The 26,394-nt window shown below is 47.4% G+C and overlaps 1 protein-coding gene and 1 long non-coding RNA gene across 5 annotated transcripts in view; one reads left to right on the top strand and one right to left on the bottom strand.

Annotated features, from left to right (window-relative positions):
• The window catches only part of ELMO1 (engulfment and cell motility 1), a 910,002-nt gene that overhangs the window by 371,762 nt on the left and 511,846 nt on the right, over nucleotides 1-26,394 (top strand). The gene's annotated exons all lie outside the window — the stretch shown is intronic.
• LOC134929025 (uncharacterized) overlaps nucleotides 1-26,394 on the bottom strand; it is a 68,215-nt gene that overhangs the window by 21,172 nt on the left and 20,649 nt on the right. The window contains exon 2 of the long non-coding RNA XR_010178220.1: nucleotides 11,380-11,418. This is a non-coding gene — a long non-coding RNA (uncharacterized LOC134929025). The remainder of the gene's footprint in view (nucleotides 1-11,379; nucleotides 11,419-26,394) is intronic.

The raw sequence follows: 26,394 nt of genomic DNA, 5'->3' as shown, positions 1-26,394 counted from the left end.
CTGTATAGGGTAGGTTCTCCACACTTCTCCTCGACTCCGCATTTGCAGGCCATTGGCGTAGCCAGAGTCCCCTGCAAGCTGATACCGACATGGAAGATATCCGCGCAGTCAGCGTACCCAGGTCCTTCATGGATTCCACCATGAACCCTGCAGAATCATGTATGTTACGTATAAACAATTCAAGGTCACTTCTATCCATTGTATCCAAATCCTCTAGTAATGTGCCTGACCACTTAACTGTGGCTCTAGAAATCCATGCACAGCCAATAGTGGGCCTTAATGCCGCTCCTGAAGCAGTGTAAATGGATTTGAGCGTATTGTCAATCTTACGATCAGCCGGTTCTTTTAACGCGGTAGATCCAGGGACAGGTTAAACCACCTTTTTAGATAGTCTGGAGACAGATGCATCAACAATGGGTGGGTTTTCAAATTTTTTTCTGTCCTCCTCAGGGAAAGGGAAAAGCAACCAGAACCATTTTGGGGATCTGGAATTTTTTCTCCGGGGTTTCCCAGGATTTTTCAAATATAGCGTTTAATTCTTTAGACGCCGGGAAGGTTTGCGAGGCTTTCTTGTTGTCAGTGAAGTAAGCCTCCTCAACCTGCTCAGGTGGTGAGTCAGTAATGTGTAACACATCTCTAATAGCCTCAATCATGAGCTGCACCCCCTTTGCGAGAGGAAATGTCTTCTGCAGCATATGACAGAGTCCCTAGACATGGTTATGGGAGATAATTAAACACTCACACAGACAGGGAAATTGTCAGACACAGTTACCCCAAGTACTGCCACAGAGAGACACAAAGATTGGAGCCAACCCACACGCAGGGCTTTCTGAGGTAGAACTAATAGAACTACCAGCGCTCTCAGTGTACCTTAATAAACTACACAGACTTTACACAGCCTCCCCCCTTCCCTTCTACAACCCCCTGGTACCGCACAGGATAGCTGGAGTTGCTTGGAGGGACAGCTCTCCCTGTCAGCGTCTGTTGTACAGGAACTGCAGGCAGGAAAATAGTGCTGAACACTGCTGGGTCCGCTCTGAGGAGAAGGCTCCGGCCCCCGCATGGCGCTGCGTCCCGCTATTCCTTTTATTATACTGGCCTGAGGATTTTGCTGGCAGCGATCCGGGTACCCTTACAGACTTGCTGGCCAGTGTAGGGTATAGGCGCTTGCTAAGGGCGCCCCTCACAGCGCTGCACTATGTACCGCTGAGCCCCGGAGCGCAGTTAGTACTGCGCTCCTTACCCTGTTGCCGCCATCTTCACACCGGCTCCCCGCTTGCCAAGGGGGCCGGTGACTCACTCGCCACCGAAATCTTCTGGCTCTGTAAGGGGGTGGCGGCATGCTGCGGGAGTCAGTGGCGGAACTAGCGAGCGGTGGGCCCAGGTGCGACAAAATGCTTTGGGCCCCCCCCCACCCCACACACATCCTTCACCCCCCACACACATCCCATCCAAGTCCACCCCCTCACCCCTGGAGAGGATCTGGTGAGGGGGACTTGCTCAGGGCCAGAGAAATGGATACCTAGCAACAGTGCCGTAACTAGACATTTTAGCACTGTGTGCAAGAAACGGCATCGGAGCCCCACCCCTGCATGCAAAACAGGGGCAGTGCGCGCCGTAGGCGCTCGCAAAAATACATAGTGGCGTGGCTTCGTGGGGAAGGGGTGTGGCCACAAAATAATACCAATTCATAAAACGGTACACAGTAGTCTCCATTATTCAAATTACCCCGCACAGTAGCACCACTACACCAGATAGAGACCCTTTTACACCTTACAGCGGACAGATTACTCTTTTTACACATTACAGCAGACAGTGTGCACTTTTTACACATAACGGCAGACAGCGTGCCCTTTTTACACACAACGGCAGACAGCGTGCCCTTTTTACACATAACGGCAGACATCGTGCCCTTTTTACACATAACGGCAGACCGCGTGCCCTTGTTACACATAGCGGCAGACAGCGTACACTTTTTACACATAACGGCAGACAGCGTGCCCTTTTTACACATAACGGAAGACCGCGTACACTTTTTACACATAACGGCAGACAGCGTGCCCTTGTTACACATTACGGCAGACAGCATCCCATTTATTACACATTACGGCAGACAGCGTCCCATTTTTACACATTACGGCAGACAGCGTCCCCTTAATACACATTACGGCAGACAGCGTCCCATTTTTTGCATCCCGATGCGCATCCCAGCAGTCACAGGCGGCGGAGGGCAGCCTATGGTAAAGGAGAGAGCCAGCAGCAGCAGCGCTTCTACCAATTACACAGCGCTGCTGCGGCTCCCTCCTCCACCCCCCTCCTCCTCCCCCCCCCCCCCCCCCCCCCCCCCGTAGCCGGAGCGCATCCTCGCCTCGGCGGCGGCACACAGCGGGAGCTAGGCGGCATGTAATGAGTCAGTTTGACTCATTACATGCCGCTCTGGCATTGGGCCCCTTCACAGTGGCGGGCCCCAGTGCAAGGCACTGCCTGCACTGCCGCTAGTTCCGCCTCCGGCGGGAGTGAGCGGTCGCCTGGGGCGGCTAGCGATCAGCACCCTCAGGAGCTAATGTCCTGTCAGCGGAGATGGGGGCTGAGACCCTCGGGGCGGACACTACTCCCCCCCCTTAGTCCCACGAAGCAGGGAGGCTGTTGCCAGCAGCCTCCCTGTGCCTAAATCAACTCTAAGAAAATAATAAAACTAAAGAAGCTCTAAGAGCTCCCCTAGCTGTGACCGGCTCCTCTGGACAAATTTTCTAAACTGAGTCTGGTAGGAGGGGCATAGAGGGAGGAGCCAGCCCACACTCTCAAACTCTTACTGGATCCGTCTATACCCCATGGTATTAATGTGGATGTAAGGATGTAAGAGAAATAGAGTTTTCTCTGATTTCCTAGTGGATGCTGGGGACTCTGTAAGGACCATGGGGAATAGCGGGCTCCGCAGGAGACTGGGCACTCTAAAGAAAGATTTAGTACTATCTGGTGTGCACTGGCTCCTCCCTCTATGCCCCTCCTCCAGACCTCAGAATCTTTGCCCGGACAGAGCTGGGTGCTTTTAGTGAGCTCGCCTGAGCTTGCTAATAAGAAAGTATTTTAGTTAGGTTTTTTATTTTCAGAGAGCTTCTGCTGGCAACAGACTCTCTGCTACGAGGGACTGAGGGGAGAGAAGCAAACCTACTAACTGCGGCTAGGTTGCGCTTCTTAGGCTACTGGACACCATTAGCTCCAGAGGGATCGAACACAGGACCTGACCTTGTCGTCCGTTCCCGGAGCCGCGCCGCCGTCCACCTCGCAGAGCCAGAAGACAGAAGCCGACAGAAGCGGAGAAGACATCGAAATCGGCGGCAGAAGACTCCTGTCTTCACATGAGGTAGCGCACAGCACTGCAGCTGTGCGCCATTGCGCCCACACATACCCACACACTCCGGTCACTGTAGGACGCAGGGCACAGGGGGGGGCGCCCTGGGCAGCAATTGTTACCTCCTGGCGAATGCTGCATATAGACAGTGGCACACTGTTATATGTATGAGCCCCCGCCATTTATTTTACTAAAAATCGCGGGACAGAAGCCCGCCGCTGAGGGGGCGGGGCCTTCTTCCTCAGCACTCACCAGCGCCATTTTTCTTCCACAGCTCCGCTGAGAGGAAGCTCCCCAGGCTCTCCCCTGCAGAATCACGGTAGAAGGGTAAAAAAGAGAGGGTGGGCACATAAATTTAGGCGCATAAATCATAATACAGCAGCTACTGGGTAAACACTAAGTTACTGTGTAATCCCTGGGTTATATAGCGCTTGGGTGTGTGCTGGCAGACTCTCTCTCTCTGTCTCTCCAAAAGGCCTTGTGGGGGTCCTGTCCTCATTTAGAGCTTCCCCTGTGTGTGTGGTGTGTCGGTACGCGTGTGTCGACATGTTTGACGGAGAGGGCTATGTGGAGGCAGAGCAAGTGCAGTTGACTGACGTGTCGCCGCCGACGGTGCCGACACCTGAATGGATGGATATGTGGAAGGTGTTAAATGATAATGTAAACTCCTTACATAAAAGGTTGGATAAAGCTGATACCTCGGGCCAGTCAGGGTCTCAACCCATGCCTGATCCTACAGCGCAGAGGCCCTCAGGGTCTCAAAAGCGCCCACTATCCAAAATGGTTGACACAGATGTCGACACGGATTCTGACTCCAGTGTCGATGACGATGATGCAAAATTGCAACCAAAAATTACAAAAGCTATACGTTACATGATTATAGCGATGAAGGATATTTTACACATATCAGAGGTAAACCCTGTCCCTGACAAGAGGGTTTATATGTATGGGGAGAAAAAGCAAGAGGTGACTTTTCCCCCTTCACATGAGTTAAATGAGTTATGTGAAAGAGCGTGGGATTCCCCGGATAAGAAAGTCCTGATTTCCAAAAGGTTACTTATGGCGTACCCTTTCCCGCCAGAGGACAGGGTGCGCTGGGAATCCTCCCCTAGGGTAGATAAAGCTCTGACACGCTTATCTAAGAAGGTGGCCCTGCCGTCACAGGATACGGCCACCCTAAAGGATCCTGCAGATAGAAAGCAGGAAAGTATCCTGAAATCTGTTTATACACATTCAGGGACTCTACTGAGGCCGGCAATTGCGTCGGCGTGGATGTGTAGTGCTGTAGCAGAGTGGACAGATAATCTGTCTGAGGAAATGGATACCTTAGACAGAGATACCATTATGCTGACCCTGGGGCATATAAAAGACACTGTCCTATATATGAGGGATGCCCAAAGGGACATTTGCCTACTGGGCTCTAGAATTAATGCAATGTCAATTTCTGCCAGGAGGGTCCTGTGGACTTGGCAGTGGACAGGTGATGCCGACTCCAAAAAACACATGGAGGTGTTACCTTACAAGGGTGAGGAATTGTTTGGGGACGGTCTCTCGGAACTGGTTTCCACAGCTACTGCTGGGAAGTCAAACTTTTTGCCATATATTCCCTCACAACCGAAGAAAGCACCGTATTACCAAATGCAGTCCTTTCGCGCACAAAGAAGCAAGAAGGTCAGAGGTGCTTCCTTTCTTGCTAGAGGCAGGGGCAGAGGAAAAAAGCTGCACCTTACAGCTAGTTCCCAGGAACAGAAGTCCTCCCCGGCTTCCACTAAATCCACCGCATGACGCTGGGGCTCCACGGGTGGAGCCAGGAGCGGTGGGGGCGCGTCTCCGACATTTCAGCCACCAGTGGGTTCGCTCACAGGTGGATCCCTGGGCTATACAGATTGTGTCTCAGGGATACAAGCTGGAATTCGAGGTGATGCCCCCTCAACGTTACCTAAAATCATCCCTGCCAGCTTCCCCCATAGAAAGGGAAGTAGTGGTAGCGGCGATTCACAAGCTATTTCTCCAGCAGGTGGTGGTAAAGGTTCCCCATCTTCAACAGGGGAAGGGATACTATTCCACAATGTTTGTGGTACCGAAACCGGACGGTTCGGTCAGACCTATATTAAATTTAAAGGCCCTGAACATTTATCTGAAAAGATTCAAGTTCAAGATGGAATCGCTTAGAGCGGTCATTGCAAGCCTGGAAGAGGGGGATTTTATGGTGTCTCTGGACATCAAGGATGCTTACTTGCATGTCCCCATTTATCCGCCTCATCAGAAGTACCTCAGATTTGTGGTACAGGACTGTCATTACCAATTCCAGACGTTGCCGTTTGGCCTGTCCACGGCACCGAGAATATTTACCAAGGTAATGGCAGAAATGATGGTGATCCTGAGAAAGCAAGGAGTCACAGTTATCCCATACTTGGACGATCTCCTCATAAAGGCGAGATCGAGGGAGCAGTTGCAGATCAGCGTAGCGCACTCACAGGAAGTGTTGCAACAGCATGGCTGGATTCTGAATATCCCAAAGTCGCAGCTGATTCCTACGACGCGTCTGCCCTTTCTGGGCATGATTCTGGACACAGACCAGAAGAAGGTATTTCTCCCGACGGAGAAAGGCTCAAGAGCTTGTGACTCTAGTCAGAGACCTCTTAAAACCGAAACAGGTCTCGGTGCATCACTGCACGCGAGTCCTGGGAAAGATGGTGGCATCGTACGAAGCCATTCCCTTTGGCAGGTTCCATGCGAGGATCTTTCAATGGGATCTGTTGGACAAATGGTCCGGATCGCATCTTCAGATGCATCGGCTGATCACCCTGTCCCCCAGGGCCAGGGTGTCTCTTCTGTGGTGGCTACAGAGTGCTCACCTTCTCGAGGGCCGCAGATTCGGCATACAGGACTGGGTCCTGGTGACCACGGATGCGAGCCTCCGAGGGTGGGGGGCAGTCACTCAGGGAAGAAACTTCCAAGGGTTGTGGTCAAGTCAGGAAACTTGTCTGCACATAAATATACTGGAACTAAGGGCCATATTCAACGCCCTGAGTCAAGCGGAGCCCCTGCTTCGCAACCAACCGGTGCTGATTCAGTCAGACAACATCACCGCGGTGGCTCATGTAAACCGCCAGACGGCACAAGAAGCAGAGTCGCGATGGCGGAGGCCACCAGGATTCTTCGGTGGGCGGAGAATCACGTACAAGCACTGTCAGCAGTGTTCATTCCGGGGGTGGACAACTGGGAAGCAGACTTCCTCAGGAGGCACGACCTTCACCCGGGAGAGTGGGGACTTCATCACGAAGTCTTCATTCAGATTACAAATCGATGGGAACTGCCACAGGTAGACATGATGGCATCCCGTCTCAACAAAAAGCTGCAACGGTATTGCGCCAGGTCAAGAGACCCTCAGCGATAGCTGTGGACGCCCTGGTAACACCGTGGGTGTTCCGGTCGGTCTATGTGTTCCCTCCTCTTCCTCTCATACCCAAGGTACTGAGAATCGTAAGAAGAAGAGGAGTGAGAACAATACTCATTGTTCCGGATTGGCCAAGAAGGCCTTGGTACCCGGAATTGCAAGAAATGCTCGCAGAGGACCCATGGCCTCTGCCTCTCAGACAGGACCTGTTGCAACAGGGGCCCTGCCTGTTCCAAGACTTACCGCGGCTGCGTTTGACGGCATGGCGGTTGAACGCCGGATCCTAGCGGAAAAAGGCATTCCGGAGGAAGTTATTCCTACGCTGATAAAGGCTAGGAAGGACGTGACAGCAAAGCATTATCACCGCATATGGCGAAAATATGTTGCTTGGTGTGAGGCCATGAAGGCCCCTACAGAGGAATTCCAACTGGGCAGATTTCTGCACTTTCTACAGTCTGGAGTGACTATGGGGTTGAAGTTGGGATCCATAAAGGTCCAGATTTCGGCCCTATCCATTTTCTTTCAAAAGGAACTGGCGTCTCTTCCTGAAGTTCAGACGTTTGTTAAGGGAGTGCTACATATTCAGCCCCCTTTTGTGCCACCAGTGGCACCTTGGGATCTCAACGTGGTGTTGGGTTTCCTAAAATCCCACTGATTTGAACCACTTAAGACCGTGGAGCTAAAGTATCTCACGTGGAAGGTGGTCATGCTATTGGCATTAGCTTCGGCTAGGCGTGTGTCAGAATTGGCGGCTTTGTCATGTAAAAGCCCCTATCTGGTTTTTCATATGTACAGGGCAGAATTGCGGACTCGTCCCCAATTTCTGCCAAAGGTGGTGTCATCTTTTCATTTGAACCAACCTGTTGTAGTGCCTGCGGCTACTCGTGACTTGGAGGATTCCAGGTTACTAGATGTAGTCAGGGCTTTGAAGATTTATGTAGCCCGAACGCGACTGACTCGTTGTTTATCCTATATGCCCCCAACAAGTTGGGTGCTCCTGCTTCAAAGCAAACCGTTGCCCGCTGGATCTGTAACACGATTCAGCAGGCTCATTCTGCGGCTGGATTGCCGCATCCAAAATCAGTGAATGCCCATTCCACAAGGAAGGTGGGCTCTTCTTGGGCGGCTGCCCGAGGGGTCTCGGCATTACAGCTTTGCCGAGCTGCTACTTGGTCGGGTTCAAACACATTTGCGAAATTCTACAAGTTTGATACCCTGGCTGAGGAGGATCTTGTGTTTGCCCATTCGGTGCTGCAGAGTCATCCGCACTCTCCCGCCCGTTTGGGAGCTTTGGTATAATCCCCATGGTCCTTACGGAGTCCCCAGCATCCACTAGGACGTCAGAGAAAATAAGATTTTACTTACCGGTAAATCTATTTCTCGTAGTCCGTAGTGGATGCTGGGCGCCCGTCCCAAGTGCGGATTGTCTGCAATACGTGTACATAGTTATTGCTTAATAATGGGTTATGTTATGTTGGCATCCATTGTTGATGCCCTGTTGTTGTTCATACTGTTGACTGGATAAGTGTATCACAAGTTATACGGTGTGATTGGTGTGGCTGGTATGAGTCTTACCCGAGATTCCAAAATCCTTTCCTTATAATGTCTGCTCTTCCGGGCACAGTTTCCTTAGCTGAGGTCTGGGGGAGGGGCATAGAGGGAGGAGCCAGTGCACACCAGATAGTACTAAATCTTTCTTTAGAGTGCCCAGTCTCCTGCGGAGCCCGCTATTCCCCATGGTCCTTACAGAGTCCCCAGCATCCACTACGGACTACGAGAAATAGATTTACCGGTAAGAAAAGTCTTATTATCAATGGTAAGTCTACCATAATGATTATTTTTGTATTGTTCACTATTCTGTGTATTTCTAGATGCTATTGTTGCCTAAAAACTATAGGATTTTTTAAAAATACCACAGCCATCATCTGGCAATTCTGATGCTTAATCTCAGTGCTGTGGAATGAGGTGTAAGTCCTAGGTACTGGGGATGTGGCCTAATGTAAGGAGGTGTGGGAATGTAAGAAGGTGTGGACATGCCTCCTTAAAATAGATAGAAGCAGATTAAAGGGGGTGTGATCAATGTGTTCTATACAATATAGAGCATGAACTTCTTGACCATATCTGCATACTTTTATGCATTAGTAGCTATCACATGATAAAATCTTCATTAACACGCATGTGTAAAAGATGTTCCTAATAAAATGATCACTCAGTGTTTAAATGTGTATTTATTGAAAGTGGTGAAAGTACTCTATTCGTTATTACATCACATGCTTACTTTTTTAAAGTTTGCTCATTGTTTCAAGAAAGAACGGGTTTTTTTGAATTTGTGGGGGTGCAGTTTGTATTGAACGAAGAAAAAAATTGGATGGATTAAGGGTGTTCTTTGCTAAATGTAGTTAGCCTATGGGAAAACATTATTCATGACTTAATTAGCCATTGTTGTAAAGTAGTAGTCTTAGGGGGTGATTCAGTAAGGGCAATCCTTACTGCATTTACCCCGATGGTCTCATGTGCAGAACGGGTACTGTGATCTCAGCGCAGGAATGCAAACACTTCTGTCTGATTGACAGGCAGAGGCGATTGCATGGAGGGACGAGAGCGTGGGCGGCCGCCGTACTAGGATCCATGCAAACAGCTTTGCAATCCTTAGTGAATTTGGCCCTTAAAATGTTAACAGTAGGTTGAACTTTTAATGTGATGTTTCTACTGTTCCCATTATGCACATTTTCAGGTTTATATATTTACCTAATGTGGGCCATACATTTTTGGGTCAATTTACCATTGATTGATCTGCATTGATGTGCATGTAAAATAATTTTGCTAGTTGTAGATGTAGCCCTCTGTGTATATATGGGCCAAGAAAGTACAGCTAACCACAGGCACCCTTGTATATATTTGTATGATAAAACTATTATATTATAGACTAGTATTGTTGTCATTGATATGCTGTGTATGGGTATCTGGTGCCTGGTGGCACTGGGGGAGCGTAAGCTGTAGAGAAGCTTCCAGCTGCATGGCACGAGGTGCCCCGGGGACTGAAGAGAAAAGGACCGTTGGGAGCGCGAGAAACCAACCAACAATAGGAGAGTGGACCCGCAACAAGGAAGAGAGTGACGACGGTGATCGTAAGCTGAAGAAGCGGGAGGAGACGAAAACCGCGATCTCAGAGCCAGGGGAGAGAGATACCTTACCTCCATGGCTGTTGGGAGCGGCCAGCCATCGGGTACAGCAGCGGTCTCCAGGGCAGCACCGCGCCGGGAGATCCGTGACGGAGGGTGCGACCGCTCATCTCCCCACAGCACTGAAGCGGCAGTAGCGCTACCCGGGGCCGCCCAGTAGGAGGAGACCTGATGCGACACCGCCTCCCGGCTTGCATCCCCTAGTGCACGGACAGAGCAGCAGTCGGAGGAGCCACCCGGGGGAGTGGTCTCCAGACTAAAGAACCACCTCCCTGGTCTTCAGTGTCTGCCACAGTGAAGACATGATATGGGAATAAAACCGTGAGCGACAAGCACATACACATTACACTAGAGGGATAGAGGAGTTAACCCCCGTAATAGAGAGCAGTTCAAGCTGGCCCAATATGCAGAACTGAGGGAGAGAGACAATTCCCAGTAATTGCTGTGACACCGCTGCTGCGGAAGACAGATACTTCCCGGCTCTCATGTTATGTATGCAGCCGACCCTGACCATTAACAAAAGGCTGCCCAGAGGGAGGAGCTGGGCCTATGGAGGTATCCACCTCTAACAGGGAGTGACACTCTGCATTTAACAGCCAGTCCTTCACAGAGGAAGAGTCAAGTCTTTCATCCAAAGGCAGCCAGAGTATAGTGACTTCAAAAGCCACAGTATAGCTGGTAGTTGGGCCCACCACCTATCATAAGTTAGCTATAAGGGAATTATACTGTACCTTTCATCAGTGACTGGTAGACCTCACCCAGTTGAGAACCGACCTACCCAACACTAGTGGATATATCAGTTGGATAGCAGGCTATTTTATGTCACTTCCCCTTACTGGGTTAATTCAGATTAAGTGTGGCACTGTGCAGGAGCCGACATTCATAAGGGTATCAAACGCTGCCACCAATAAGTGGATAAAGTGATACTTCACTTCGTACTACCTACATTGGAATTTTATGTAATAAACTCTTTAAGCTTGACGGTGGCTACTATAGGAGTGAAAGAAAGGATATAAGAGTCCCCAGTGAGAGATACTCAGACTTCTGTGACTATTTGTGAGAATAAGTTAAAAGGATAGTATCTATCTACTTCAAGGGCCCCAACAGTGCACCAACGTGTTATTCATCTCTCAAGAAAAAAATAAAAACATAAATAGAGACGTGATATAGGTCGCAGTGACTAGTCCTACTATATTACTAGCCCTATAGAGAAAGCGCTAGGGACCATTATTGAGGTTATATTTTTTTGTTCATCAAACCGGTTTCTATTTTTTGTAGATGCATGCATTTAATATTGTATAGAGGGAAAGTGTAGCTTATATTATATTACAATATCGTTGTCTGCTTAATTATTATGTATTGATAAACAATGTACACTGTCTAGGATTTACCCCTACCTGAAATATAAAAATGTGATATTCTGTGGTATAATAAAAAATACTTACCTAAGTATCGTAGTTCCAGTCCAGAGGTCTCCGACGGTTCTGAAAAACATCACAAAGTGTGTAAAGGTTAGTGTTATAGGTACTATTCACAAAGGGTAACATTACTTACTCTTTTAGGGCTTTCCCAAGCAAGCCAGGGATTTTACCAACGCTTGGGTGGAGGCACGCCTAACTTATTACATAGTAACCATACAATCTCAGGGATTGGAGGTTAAGATAGGGTTACATAGAGTACCAGTACACTTGTTTTACCCATGGTATAATGCCTGTATAGATGAGCTACATTACCATATGTTTTTTTGTGGGGTTTGTTTGCTGCTAGCATATTGATAACTCCATTAAAACGTGTGCCCTATTTTTATTGTTGTAGAAAAACATTAGAATTCTACATTTACAACTCGTTGATCACAGCATATAAGAAAATAGGCCATGAGTAATGTAATGGAGAAACGAAAGTGGTGCATATAAATGACCTCCAGTGATAGCTTCCTGTTGTGGAAAATAATTAGTCTGTTCTGTCACTGCTGTGTTTTTCGTGTTTTGACTGGATGTTACTCACAAAATGAGTGTGATGTAAGACTGCTTTTCTAATAATGATCAATGGAAAATGTGAAATGCCTTGGACACAAATTTCACTTTCTGCAATGAATTATTCATAGTATCTATTGATTATAGTACTGGAAACCCGCATTGGTCAGACTGCTTAATGTGTTTCTCTCTAGGGTGCTGTCTTGCTGCTTAACATTCTACATCTGGTCTCTGAAGTCAATAGCCTAAGTAGTCTTGTCAGTGTGTATGGATGAGTTTATAACTGTCCTTCTGGTGAAACTTGGCGGGACACAGGCTAACATGATAAATATTGAATTTTAAGTGAAACCGTAATGAATACTAACACAGGCGTGCGCAGAGACTGACTGGCGGGTGCCGCTCCGGACTTCCCCCCCTCCACGGCATTATAGTGTTCTCTCACCTCCCCTGTCCTGGATATAGACTGCTCACCTGGTCCGCTCACCTGGGCCGCCCAGGTGAGCAGTTTATATCCAGGACAGGGGAGGTGAGAGAACACTATAATGCCGTGGAGGGGGGGGGAGTCCGGAGCGGCACCCGCCAGTCAGTCTCTGCGCACGCCTGTGAATACTAACAATCTTCATATATCATAGTTTGACAAAAAATGGCAAGCACAGTAGATGTAGACATGACTTTATTTCTAGTGTGGTGATATATTGCAAACTACCTACTGTACTATATATATATATATATATATATATATATATATAGATAGATAGATAGAGATATATATATATATATATATATATATATATAGATATAGATATATAGATATAGATATATATAGATATATATAGATATATATAGATATATATATATATATGTATTGTAAGGCAGGGGTGGGGAACCTCCGGCCCGCGGGCCGTTTAAGGCCCGCGAAGCCGTTTGGTCCGGCCCACCAGCTTGTGTCAGTGAGACACGCTGCCGCTCAGTCCGGCGGCAGCGTGTCTCAGCTGTCAGAACAGGGAGGAGAGCGCGGCTGTCGGGTGGGAGCGGCGGCGTGTATGACTTGAAACCAGCCGCCGGTTCGTGAGCCAATCAGAGCTCGCGGACCGGCAGCCAATCAGAAGCCGCGGCTGCCGGTCCGCGAGCTCTGATTGGCTCTCGAACCGGTGGCTGGTTTCAAGTCCTACAAGCCGCCACCGCCCGACATAGCTGCGCTCTCCTCCGTGTCCCGCCGAAAGCAGCACGGTAAGCAGCATGGAGGGGAGGGGGAGGGCAGGGCACGGCATCTGTATACCTGGCACTGTGGGGGGTGTCTGTATACCTGGCACTGTGGGGGGCATCTGTATACCTGGCACTGTGGGGGGCATCTGTATACCTGGCACTATGAGGGGCATCTGTATACCTGGCACTGTGGGGGCATCTGTATACCTGGCACTGTGAGGGGCATTTGTAAACCTGGCACTGTGGGGGCATCTGTATACCTGGCACTGTGGGGGCATCTGTATACCTGGCACTGTGGGGACATCTGTATACCTGGCACTGTGAAGGGCATCTGTATACCTGGCACTGTGAGGGGCATCTGTATACCTGGCACTGTGAGGGGCATTTGTATACCTGGCACTGTGAGGGGCATTTGTATACCTGGCACTGTGAGGGGCATTTGAATACCTGGCACTGTGAGGGGCATTTGTATACCTGGCACTGTGAGGGGCATCTGTATACCTGGCACTGTGAGAGGCATCTGTATACCTGGCACTGTGGGGACATCTGTATACCTGGCACTGTGGGGGCATCTGTATACCTGGCACTGTGGGGGCATCTGTATACCTGGCACTGTGGGGGCATCTATATACCTGGCACTGTGAGGGGCATCTGTATACCTGGCACTGTGAGGGGCATTTGCATACCTGGCACTGTGAGGGGCATTTGTATACCTGGCACTGTGGGGGCATCTGTATACCTGGCACTGGGAGGGGCATTTGTATACCTGGCACTGTGAGGGGCATTTGTATACCTGGCACTGTGAGGGGCATTTGTATACCTGCCACTGTGGGACATCTGTATACCTGGCACTGTGGGGACATCTGTATACCTGGCACTGTGGGGACATCTGTATACCTGGCACTGTGGGGGGCATTTGTATACCTCGCACTGTGGGGACATCTGTATACCTGGCACTGTGAGGGGCATTTGTATACCTGGCACTGTGAGGGGCATTTGTATACCTGGCACTGTGGGGGCATCTGTATACCTGGCACTGTGAGGGGCATTTGTATACCTGGCACTGTGAGGGGCATTTGTATACCTGGCACTGTGGGGGCATCTGTATACCTGGCACTGTGAGGGGCATTTGTATACCTGGCACTGTGAGGGGCATTTGTATACCTGGCACTGTGAGGGGCATTTGTATACCTGCCACTGTGGGACATCTGTATACCTGGCACTGTGGGGACATCTGTATACCTGGCACTGTGGGGACATCTGTATACTTCATCAGGGTTAACTGTACTCTGGATCTGTATGACTTTTTTTTTTTTTTTTAAATTCATGCGGGTAAGGCCTTTGTGTGGATAATTACAGGACTTGAAATAAGCTGTTTTATATGTGCCTATCTGGTACGGGTCCACTTTTATTTTTCTACAATATACACTGGTGGTGGTCATATATTATTGAACTAGGAGGTGCTTTTGTCAATTCCTATTTTTCAGATTGGAAAGATTTTCGCTCTAAAAGATAACCCTTCGAAAATGAGAAACACGTGGGGACCAGTAAAAGACTGGAGATAAGCTGTTTCATACTTTTATACATGGTACAGACAGATCCACCTTTAAATGTACACTGCACATTGGTGGATTGTAATTTCTATTGTTTTATACAGTATATACATGTGTGTGGGTGTATATGTGTGTGTGTGTGTATATATATATATATATATATATATATATACACACACTGCTCAAAAAAATAAAGGGAACACTAAAATAGCACATCCTAGATCTGAATTAATTAAATATTCTTATTAAATACTTTGTTCTTTACATAGTTGAATGTGCTGACAACAAAATCACACAAAAATTATCAATGGAAATCAAATTTATTAACCCATGGAGGTCTGGATTTTGGAGTCACACTCAACAGTAAAGTGGAAAAACACGCTACAGGCTGATCCAACTTTGATGTAATGTCCTTAAAACAAGTAAAAATGAGGCCCAGTAGTGTGTGTGGCCTCCACATGCCTGTATGACTTCTCTACAACGCCTAGGCATGCTCCTGATGAGGTGGCGAATGGTCTCCTGAGGGATTTCCTCCCAGACCTGGAGTAAAGCATCCGCCAACTCCTGGACAGTCTGTAGTGCGATGGTGGATGGAGCGAGACTGGGGAATGGGCAGGCCAATCCATAGCATCAATGCCTTCGTCTTGCAGGAACTGCTGACACACTCCAGCCACATGAGGTCTAGCATTGTCTTGCATTAGGAGGAAACCAGGTCCAACCGCACCAGCATATGGTCTCACAAGGGGTCTGAGGATCTCTTCTCTGTACCTAATGGCAGTCAGGCTACCTCTGGCGAGCACAGGGAGGGCGTGTATGGCCCCCCCAAAGAAATGCCACCCCACACCATTACTGACTCACTGCCAAACCGGTCATGCTGGAGGATGTTGCAGGCAGCAGAACGTTCTCCTTGGCATCTACAGACTCTGTCACGTCTGTCACATGTGCTCAGTGAGAACCTTCTTTCATCTGTGAAGAGCACAGGGTGCCAGTGGCGAATTTGCCAATCTTGGTGTTCTCTGGCAAATGCCAAACATCCTGCACGGTGTTGGCTGTAAGCACAACCCCCACCTGTGGACGTCAGGCCCTCATTCCACCCTCATGGAGTCTGTTTCTGATCGTTTGAGTAGACACATGCACATTTGTGGCTTGCTGGAGGTTATTTTGCAGGGCTCTGGCAGTGCTCCTCCTATTCCTCCTTGCACAAAGGCGGAGGTAGCGGTCCTGCTGCTGGGTTGTTGCCCTCCTACAGCCTCCTCCACGTCTCCTGATGTACTGGCCTGTCTCCTGGTAGCGCCTCCATGCTCTGGACACTACGCTGTGCCATCCTGGATGAGCTGCACTACCTGAGCCACTTGTGTGGGTTGTAGACTCCGTCTCATGCTACCACTAGAGTGAAACCACCGCCAGCTTTCAAAAGTGACCAAAACATCAGCCAGAAAGCATAGGAGCTGAGAAGTGGTCTGTGGTCACCACCTGCAGAACAACTCCTTTATTGGGGGTGTCTTGCTAATTGCCTATAATTTCCACCTGTTGTCTATTCCATTTGCACAACAGCATGTGAAATTGATTGTCAATCAGTGTTGCTTCCTAAGTGGACAGTTTGATTTCACAGAAGTGTGATTGACTTGGAGTTACATTGTGTTGTTTAAGTGTTCCCTTTATTTTTTTGAGCAGTGTATATGTGTGTATGTATATATATATAATTTTGTATTATTTTTTTTTAACATGTACTACATCTGTCCAAGGCCAGATGATGTCCGCAGAGTTCCAATACAGTAGATCAGTAAAAGGACTGTACTGTCTTTGCATTTACCTCAGATGCTGGGTGGACTATGGATGTAACTTCATTTTAGCCTGTTAATGTGATCTGTTGACTAAAATGGATACTGCTTCAGGTGGTAGGAATGATGGCCTGTGTTTACCTTCGCAATCTGCTATTGCAGACATGCAGGTTCTCACACAACTGTCTTGTTTTTAATTTGTAAAAAACCCTGTTACTGTGTCCCTCTAGCATGTCATGTGCAGAGATCAGATGTGTATCTATAATTTTGAGATTAATTTCTAATGTACGCTGTATTTAGCAGTGTCTTTGCATATGAGGAGCCATAGGATACACTGTCACCAAAAGGAACATCCAATAAAATGCAGGAGAAGTAACAGAATAGAACATTTTGGTACAAAACAGATTAGATGGATGAGGATCTTCCTATTTGCAGTTTTTATTTAATTTTAGTATTTCTCATGGTACCGTGCAGAAAGCCAGATTGTTATTTAGTACTGAAGAACATAGCTGTATGTGGACCTTGGAGACGTGGCTGTGTTATGTCAGGGAAAGGATGACATTCAGATGTAATTTACGTGTGCAGAATTTTGACAGCTGCTGTTCGTGTGTCTCTCAGGCCAGATGATTAATCCAGATGGATGATAAATTCTCACTTGAAGCAGTCACAGATCCACACTGATTATACGTCTAGAATCCTTTGTTTGGACAGATGTAATCTAACCCATGATTTCCCCCCCACTAGAGCCAAGTCTGTTCTGATTCTACAGCATGATGTAAAATTCTTTCTGTGCAGCTCTGTTGTGAAAATTGTCCTTAGGTGCATACATGTAGATTTGTGATGTCAAACTGAAATTTCAGGGTAATTATAATTAGTAATTACCCACTACCCCATCTGCCTCTTTTAATTGACAATACACCTTATGCTGGGTTATTTTATATATTTTTTTATTTTATTATTTTTTTAGCAGGGTCTCATAATGAGATATTTGCAGAGGTTTTTTTTTTATTGCGGAAATCTTTATTGCTGGAGAAGTGGGGATTACTGAAGACTGAGGGATAGGCAGTGTTCCAGGAAAAGTGGGTGTGGCTATATCTTTTTATCTGTATGTGTATGATTTTACTCTAATTGCCATGCATTCATATCATGACAATCCTAGCCAATCAAATTACTGCCATATTTTCCCAGCAACTTGGCATGACGCTCACAAATAAAATCAGTGAGCATCAACACTAATAGAGTACATGAAATTAGGGGTGCAGATCCAAACGGTCATTACGAATGTCAATAATAGATTTTTAACAAAGACTGTGCCTCAGTCAGTATAAAACCATATTAATATGCCTTTTTGACAGCCTATTAGAATACTCTGCCACCTGCAGTGAGAGAGACTGTTTGACTATGACTGACATATCTATGTCCTCAGGACATTAATGCATTCCCAACAGTAAATCACAGGGTGAAAGCTTCTATCTTCGACAGTAAATCCCCAGTGTTTCTTAGAGATGAGCGCCTGAAATTTTTCGGGTTTTGTGTTTTGGTTTTGGGTTCGGTTCCGAATTTTTTTTGTCGGATTCGGGTGTGTTTTGGATTCGGGTGTTTTTTTCAAAAAACCCTAAAAAACAGCTTAAATCATAGAATTTGGGGGTAATTTTGATCCCAAAGTATTATTAACCTCAAAAAACATAATTTACACTCATTTTCAGCCTATTCTGAACACATCACACCTCACAATATTATTTTTAGTCCTAAAATTTGCACCGAGGTCGCTGTGTGAGTAAGATAAGCGACCCTAGTGGCCGACACAAACACCGGGCCCATCTAGGAGTGGCACTGCAGTGTCACGCAGGATGTCCCTTCCAAAAAACCCTCCCCAAACAGCACATGACGCAAAGAAAAAAAGAGGCGCAATGAGGTAGCTGACTGTGTGAGAAAGATAAGCGACCCTAGTGGCCGACACAAACACCGGGCCCATCTAGGAGTGGCACTGCAGTGTCACGCAGGATGTCCCTTCCAAAAAACCCTCCCCAATCAGCACATGATGCAAAGAAAAAGAAAAGAAAAAAGAGGTGCAAGATGGAATTATCCTTGGGCCCTCCCACCCACCCTTATGTTGTATAAACAAAACAGGACATGCACACTTTAACCAACCCATCATTTCAGTGACAGGGTCTGCCACACGACTGTGACTGATATGACGGGTTGGTTTGGACCCCCCCCAAAAAAGAAGCAATTAATCTCTCCTTGCACAAACTGGCTCTACAGAGGCAAGATGTCCACCTCATCTTCACCCTCCGATATATCACCGTGTACATCCCCCTCCTCACAGATTATCAATTCGTCCCCACTGGAATCCACCATCTCAGCTCCCTGTGTACTTTGTGGAGGCAATTGCTGCTGGTCAATGTCTCCGCGGAGGAATTGATTATAATTCATTTTAATGAACATCATCTTCTCCACATTTTCTGGATGTAACCTCGTACGCCGATTGCTGACAAGGTGAGCGGCGGCACTAAACACTCTTTCGGAGTACACACTTGTGGGAGGGCAACTTAGGTAGAATAAAGCCAGTTTGTGCAAGGGCCTCCAAATTGCCTCTTTTTCCTGCCAGTATAAGTACGGACTGTGTGACGTGCCTACTTGGATGCGGTCACTCATATAATCCTCCACCATTCTATCAATGTTGAGAGAATCATATGCAGTGACAGTAGACGACATGTCCGTAATCGTTGTCAGGTCCTTCAGTCCGGACCAGATGTCAGCATCAGCAGTCGCTCCAGACTGCCCTGCATCACCGCCAGCGGGTGGGCTCGGAATTCGGAGCCTTTTCCTCGCACCCCCAGTTGCGGGAGAATGTGAAGGAGGAGATGTTGACAGGTCGCGTTCCGCTTGACTTGACAATTTTGTCACCAGCAGGTCTTTCAACCCCAGCAGACCTGTGTCTGCCGGAAAGAGAGATCCAAGGTAGGCTTTAAATCTAGGATCGAGCACGGTGGCCAAAATGTAGTGCTCTGATTTCAACAGATTGACCACCCGTGAATCCTTGTTAAGCGAATTAAGGGCTGCATCCACAAGTCCCACATGCCTAGCGGAATCGCTCCGTGTTAGCTCCTTCTTCAATGCCTCCAGCTTCTTCTGCAAAAGCCTGATGAGGGGAATGACCTGACTCAGGCTGGCAGTGTCTGAACTGACTTCACGTGTGGCAAGTTCAAAGGGCATCAGAACCTTGCACAACGTTGAAATCATTCTCCACTGCACTTGAGACAGGTGCATTCCATCTCCTATATCGTGCTCAATTGTATAGGCTTGAATGGCCTTTTGCTGCTCCTCCAACCTCTGAAGCATATAGAGGGTTGAATTCCACCTCGTTACCACTTCTTGCTTCAGATGATGGCAGGGCAGGTTCAGTAGTTTTTGGTGGTGCTCCAGTCTTCTGTACGTGGTGCCTGTACGCCGAAAGTGTCCCGCAATTTTTCTGGCCACCGACAGCATCTCTTGCACGCCCCTGTCGTTTTTTAAAAAATTCTGCACCACCAAATTCAAGGTATGTGCAAAACATGGGACGTGCTGGAATTTGCCCATATTTAATGCACACACAATATTGCTGGCGTTGTCCGATGCCACAAATCCACAGGAGAGTCCAATTGGGGTAAGCCATTCCGCGATGATCTTCCTCAGTTGCCGTAAGAGGTTTTCAGCTGTGTGCGTATTCTGGAAAGCGGTGATACAAAGCGTAGCCTGCCTAGGAAAGAGTTGGCGTTTGCGAGATGCTGCTACTGGTGCCGCCGCTGCTGTTCTTGCGGCGGGAGTCCATACATCTACCCAGTGGGCTGTCACAGTCATATAGTCCTGACCCTGCCCTGCTCCACTTGTCCACATGTCCGTGGTTAAGTGGACGTTGGGTACAACTGCATTTTTTAGGACACTGGTGAGTCTTTTTCTGACGTCCGTGTACATTCTCGGTATCGCCTGCCTAGAGAAGTGGAACCTAGATGGTATTTGGTAACGGGGGCACACTGCCTCAATAAATTGTCTAGTTCCCTGTGAACTAACGGCGGATACCGGACGCACGTCTAACACCAACATAGTTGTCAAGGACTCAGTTATCCGCTTTGCAGTAGGATGACTGCTGTGATATTTCATCTTCCTCGCAAAGGACTGTTGAACAGTCAATTGCTTACTGGAAGTAGTACAAGTGGGCTTACGACTTCCCCTCTGGGATGACCATCGACTCCCAGCGGCAACAACAGCAGCGCCAGCAGCAGTAGGCGTTACACGCAAGGATGCATCGGAGGAATCACAGGCAGGAGAGGACTCGTCAGACTTGCCAGTGACATGGCCTGCAGGACTATTGGCATTCCTGGGGAAGGAGGAAATTGACACTGAGGGAGTTGGTGGGGTGGTTTGCGTGAGCTTGGTTACAAGAGGAAGGGATTTACTGGTCAGTGGACTGCTTCCGCTGTCACCCAAAGTTTTTGAACTTGTCACTGACTTATTATGAATGCGCTGCAGGTGACGTATAAGGGAGGATGTTCCGAGGTGGTTAACGTCCTTACCCCTACTTATTACAGCTTGACAAAGGGAACACACGGCTTGACACCTGTTGTCCGCATTTCTGGTGAAATACCTCCACACCGAAGAGCTGATTTTTTTGGTATTTTCACCTGGCATGTCAACGGCCATATTCCTCCCACGGACAACAGGTGTCTCCCCGGGTGCCTGACTTAAACAAACCACCTCACCATCAGAATCCTCCTGGTCAATTTCCTCCCCAGCGCCAGCAACACCCATATCCTCCTCATCCTGGTGTACTTCAACACTGACATCTTCAATCTGACTATCAGGAACTGGACTGCGGGTGCTCCTTCCAGCACTTGCAGGGGGCATGCAAATAGTGGAAGGCGCATGCTCTTCACGTCCAGTGTTGGGAAGGTCAGGCATCGCAAACGACACAATTGGACTCTCCTTGTGGATTTGGGATTTCAAAGAACGCACAGTTCTTTGCGGTGCTTTTGCCAGCTTGAGTCTTTTCAGTTTTCTAGCGAGAGGCTGAGTGCTTCCATCCTCATGTGAAGCTGAACCACTAGCCATGAACATAGGCCAGGGCCTCAGCCGTTCCTTGCCACTCCGTGTGGTAAATGGCATATTGGCAAGTTTACGCTTCTCCTCCGACAATTTTATTTTAGGTTTTGGAGTCCTTTTTTTTCTGATATTTGGTGTTTTGGATTTGACATGCTCTGTACTATGACATTGGGCATCGGCCTTGGCAGACGACGTTGCTGGCATTTCATCGTCTCGGCCATGACTAGTGGCAGCAGCTTCAGCACGAGGTGGAAGTGGATCTTGATCTTTCCCTAATTTTGGAACCTCAACTTTTTTGTTCTCCATATTTTATAGGCAGAACTAAAAGGCACCTCAGGTAAACAATGGAGATGGATGGATTGGATACTAGTATACAATTATGGACGGACTGCCACGGTTAGGTGGTATAAAAAAACCACGGTTAGGTGGTATATATTATAATAATAATACAATTATGGATGGACGGACTGCCTGCCGACTGCCGACACAGAGGTAGCCACAGCCGTGAACTACCGCACTGTACACTGGTTGATAAAGAGATAGTAGTATACTCGTAACAACTAGTATGACACTATGACGACGGTATAAAGAAAGAAAAAAAAATACCACAGTTAGGTGGTATATATTATAATAATAATACAATTATGGATGGACGGACTGCCTGCCGACTGCCGACACAGAGGTAGCCACAGCCGTGAACTACCGCACTGTACACTGGTTGATAAAGAGATAGTAGTATACTCGTAACAACTAGTATGACACTATGACGACGGTATAAAGAATGAAAAAAAAACCACGGTTAGGTGGTATATATTATAATAATAATACAATTATGGATGGACGGACTGCCTGCCGACTGCCGACACAGAGGTAGCCACAGCCGTGAACTACCGCACTGTACACTGGTTGATAAAGAGATAGTAGTATACTCGTAACAACTAGTATGACACTATGACGACGGTATAAAGAAAGAAAAAAAAATACCACAGTTAGGTGGTATATATTATAATAATAATACAATTATGGATGGACAGACTGCCTGCCGACTGCCGACACAGAGGTAGCCACAGCCGTGAACTACCGCACTGTACACTGGTTGATAAAGAGATAGTAGTATACTCGTAACAACTAGTATGACACTATGACGACGGTATAAAGAATGAAAAAAAAACCACGGTTAGGTGGTATATATTATAATAATAATACAATTATGGATGGACGGACTGCCTGCCGACTGCCGACACAGAGGTAGCCACAGCCGTGAACTACCGCACTGTACACTGGTTGATAAAGAGATAGTAGTATACTCGTAACAACTAGTATGACACTATGACGACGGTATAAAGAATGAAAAAAAAACCACGGTTAGGTGGTATATATTATAATAATAATACAATTATGGATGGACGGACTGCCTGCCGACTGCCGACACAGAGGTAGCCACAGCCGTGAACTACCGCACTGTACACTGGTTGATAAAGAGATAGTAGTATACTCGTAACAACTAGTATGACACTATGACGGTATAAAGAATGAAAAAAAAACCACGGTTAGGTGGTATATATTATAATAATAATAATACAATTATGGATGGACGGACTGCCTGCCGACTGCCGACACAGAGGTAGCCACAGCCGTGAACTACCGCACTGTACACTGGTTGATAAAGAGATAGTAGTATACTCGTAACAACTAGTATGACACTATGACGACGGTATAAAGAAAGAAAAAAAAATACCACGGTTAGGTGGTATATATTGTAATACAATTATGGATGGACGGACTGCCTGCCGAGTTCCGACTGCCGACACAGAGGTAGCCACAGCCGTGAACTACCGCACTGTACTGTGTCTGCTGCTAATATAGACTGGTTGATAAAGAGATAGTATACAATACATACAACAATATACTACTATACTGGTGGTCAGGCACTGGTCACCACTAGTCACACTGGCAGTGGCACTCCTGCAGCAAAAGTGTGCACTGTTTAATTTTAAATTAATATAATATTATGTACTCCTGGGGGCTCCTGCTATAACAACCTGCAGTGCTCCCCAGTCTCCCCCACAATTATTATAAGCTTTGCCTTTTATACATTGATGTGCAGCACACTGGGCTGAGCTGAGTGCACACAGACTGAGTCACACTGTGTGACTGGCTGCTGCTGTGTATCGTTTTTTTTCAGGCAGAGAACGGATATAGCAGAGAACGGATATATTATATTAAAATAAATAAAAGTTAACTAACAACAACTGCACTGGTCACTGTGGTAAACTCTGTCTGACTCTGCACAATCTCTCTCTCTCTTCTAATCTAATTTCTAATGGAGAGGACGCCAGCCACGTCCTCTCCCTATCAATCTCAATGCACGTGTGAAAATGGCGGCGACGCGCGGCTCCTTATATAGAATCCGAGTCTCGCGAGAATCCGACAGCGTCATGATGACGTTCGGGCGCGCTCGGGTTAACCGAGCAAGGCGGGAGGATCCGAGTCTGCTCGGACCCGTAAAAAAAACATGAAGTTCGTGCGGGTTCGGTTTCAGAGAAACCGAACCCGCTCATCTCTAGTGTTTCTACTAGCAGGACTCCTGAACAGAAAATGTCACACAAACCATTTTCTTGTGCAGCCACTTTCTTCTCTGCTCAGGAGCCCAGTAGGTAGGAACGTTTCTGGATTCACTTAGACTAGAGCTTCGTTTTCTCGTTGTTTTGTTTTTCTGCCTCTAGTAACGCTCTGTTAATTAGAGAGATTGCCTAGAACTACAGATGCAGCTTGCAGCCAGGGGCCTAGTAGATACAACAGTCAGATAGTGCAGGAGCCTTCAGTGAGGGGGATTCGGCAGTTGTGAAATGTCTCCAGACTCCTGACCAGTGTACCTGTGATGTAGCAGCCTACATGTCCAACTAGATGCACTCCAGCTGTTTAATTGCACATGTACATCTTCAAATGAAGTAACGTCATCCAACTACAGACAGCACAGGAATCTGACGGGTCTACTACGTTTTGCCAGCGCTTGGGATCCCGGCGCCCAGCATACCGGCGCCGGGATCCCGACCACCGGCATGCAGGCAGTGGGGCGAGTGCAAAAGAACCCCTTTTGGGCTCACTGCCCTCGCCACGCTGCGGGCACGGTAGCGTGCGTTTATTCTCCCTCCAAGGGTGTCTTGGACACCCCAAAAGGAAGAATAGTTGTCTGTGTACCGGCTGGTGGGATCCCGGCGCCGGTATGGTGAGCATCGGGATCCCGACAGCCGGCATATCAAATGCCATCCGGAATCTGAATGTACCATTCACACCAGAGCTTCAGAAAGTCCTTTTATGGAGGTTGCAGTATTCCAGTTGTCAGCTGATCAAAAGCAGCACTCTGACTGGCTGAGAGTGAACAGGCGACTGAGTGCAATATGGTGGCGCCCATGCAGTTTTGGAGGGAGTTCCGGTGTGGAGACATATGCAGGGAGACCTGACAGGCAGAGCCTGCGGACCTTAGGGATAACTAGGAAAGACAATGGAGAGGTAGGTAACGGGCTGAGAGTGCGGTGCATAACAGCTAATCAAGATTCCTGCTGATGACTCCATTGTTGGTTCTCTGGCAGGAGAGACAGCAGGATAGTACGGGGGTGTACATGTTTTCAGAGAGCCATAGTGTATGCAGCTATGCTATTGTGCTGTGATTGAAGATCCGTATTTTTAATAATAATATTTTGTTAATCACATCTGTTTAATGAGAATATCTGTCCGTAATGATATGGAGGATACTATAAAGGTATGAAAAACAACAGAGTCTGTAAATATAGGTAGGATCCAGAAGATGCAGGCAGTCCAGTGCTCACAATAAATATAAACTTAAGGATGAATTCACACAAGGTGCATAGTCATCATGCAGGCAGCAATTTTATTTATTTATTTATTTATTAGCCGTTTCTTATATAGCGCAGCATATTCCGTTGCGCTTTACAATTAGAACAGTTATAGAACAAAACAGGGCAAAGACAGACAGACATAGAGGTAGGAAGGCCCTGCTCGCAAGCTTACAATCTATAGGGAAATAGGCATTGATACACAAGGATAGATGGCACCTATTACATAATGGTCCCAAAGATTGCTAGGTTCTTAGTGGGTTGTATGATATGATCACCCAGCAATGTTGGAAGACAAAATGTGAGGTTATGTGGACTGTACAGAGGGAATGTAACTGGATAGGGAAGCATTGAAGGTTATGTGTGTGGGTCTGGAATTTGGTAGGCTTGTCTGAAGAGATGAGTTCTCAGGGAACGTTTAAAGGTTTGGAGACTAGAGGAGAGTCTTATTGTGTGTGGGAGGGCATTCCACAGAGTGGGTGAAGCCCAGGTAAAGTCCTGTAATTTTGAGTGTGAACAGGTAATACATGTGGATGAGAGACGCAGATCTTGTGCAGAGCGGAGAGGCCTGGCAGGGAGATATTTTGAGATGAGTGAAGAGATGTATGATGGTGCAGTTTGGTTAATAGCCTTGTATGTAAGTAAAAGTATTTTATATTTGACACGGTAGAATACCGGTAACCAATGGAGGGACTGACAGAGCGGATCAGCAGATGAAGAACGTCTGGCGAGGAAGATTAGCCCCGCAGCTGCATTTAAAATGGATTGAAGTGGTGAGAGCCTATGTTTGGGAAGACCAGTCAGGAGACTATTACAATAATCAATGCGGGAGATGATGAGTGCATGGATTAAGTTTTTGCAGTGTCTTGTGTAAGATATGGTCGTATTTTGGATATGTTTTTAAGGTGCATGTAACATGATTTAGAGACAGATTGAATGTGTGGAACAAAGGACAGTTCAGAGTCAAGGGTGACACCTAGGCAGCGAGCTTGTGGGGTAGGGTGGATG

This window comes from Pseudophryne corroboree, chromosome 5 (assembly GCF_028390025.1).
Source record: "Pseudophryne corroboree isolate aPseCor3 chromosome 5, aPseCor3.hap2, whole genome shotgun sequence".
Classification (NCBI taxonomy): Eukaryota; Metazoa; Chordata; class Amphibia; order Anura; family Myobatrachidae; genus Pseudophryne; species Pseudophryne corroboree.
Note: the sequence above shows the minus strand (reverse complement) of the source record. Positions and strands in the feature narration are given on the sequence as shown.